Source organism: Myotis davidii, unplaced genomic scaffold, assembly GCF_000327345.1.
Source record: "Myotis davidii unplaced genomic scaffold, ASM32734v1 scaffold26, whole genome shotgun sequence".
Taxonomy (NCBI): domain Eukaryota; kingdom Metazoa; phylum Chordata; class Mammalia; order Chiroptera; family Vespertilionidae; genus Myotis; species Myotis davidii.
Window position 1 is genome coordinate 3,910,284 of NW_006299245.1, and position 1,114 is coordinate 3,911,397.

General features: G+C 41.1%; 1 protein-coding gene across 1 annotated transcript in view; it reads left to right on the plus strand.

Annotated features, from left to right (window-relative positions):
* TMTC2 (transmembrane and tetratricopeptide repeat containing 2) overlaps positions 1-1,114 on the plus strand; it is a 397,072-nt gene that overhangs the window by 161,821 nt on the left and 234,137 nt on the right. The window lies entirely within an intron of this gene.

Genomic DNA, 1,114 nt, shown 5'->3' on the forward strand with positions numbered 1-1,114 from the left:
CCTCTCTTTCTATCTTTTCTGCCTTTTGCCTATAGAAGCCTTCCATTTTGTACAGGTCTTTGGAGCTCCTTTCTGTTACCTTGGTGGAATGTTGCCTGATTCATGAATCATTCCATAAAGCCAGTTTGATCTTCAAATTTACTCAGAATTTTGTTTTCCGACAAAATTGACCTATTTGAAGATGCAACTCTGGGTGTTTCAAGACTTAGCCTTGAAATCTATGAAACACTGTGGTTTCTTATAAAGAATTTCCATTTACCGCTGTTGCCAGACCAAAGGGGCCCATTTGCCTGTGAGCATCAAAGCCCATAAAATCAAACCGTGGTTTGCAGCAAGGAAAGTAAGAGCTTATTTTTAGAAAGTGGCCCAGCCCCAGAGACACAACTGAGCAAATGCTCAAAGACCTGGCTTCCCAAAGATTTCTAGTGGTTGGAGTATATAGGAGAAAAAATAATTACGATGACTAAGAGAGTTAGCGTCATGGTCAAGGTCGTGGTCTCTATCGATTTGTTGGTGCTAGGGTAGGGGTTGTTGATCAGTGCATTGGCCCTGATGTCAGCCATGGTGTCAGTACTTCTGGTTTTCCTGCTTTTCTGGGCCAGAGCTGAATATCACTGAGGCCTAGATATTAACCTCTCGATCTTTTTTTTTTTAAATTAAATCTTTATTGTTCAGATTATTACATTTGTCCTCTTTTTCCCCCCATAACTCCCCTCCTCCCAGTTCCCACCCACCCTCTGCCATCACTCCTCACCCACTGTCCTCATCCATAGGCGCATGATTTTTGTCCAGTCTCTTCTGGCATCTCCCACCCCCCTTTCCCCACCCCCAAGAATAGTCAGTCCATTCCCTTTCTATGTCCCTGATTCTATTATGATCACAAGGTTATTTATTCACTTGATTCTTAGATTCACTTGTTGATAGATGCATGTTTGTTGTTCATAATTTGTATCTTTACCTTTTTCTTCTTCTTCCTCTTCTTAAAGGATACCTTTCAGCATTTCATATAATACTGGTTTGGTGGTGATGAACTCCTTTAGCTTTTACTTTTCTGTGAAACTCTTTATCTGGCCTTCAATTCTGAATGATAGCTTTGCTGGATAAAGAAGTGAGG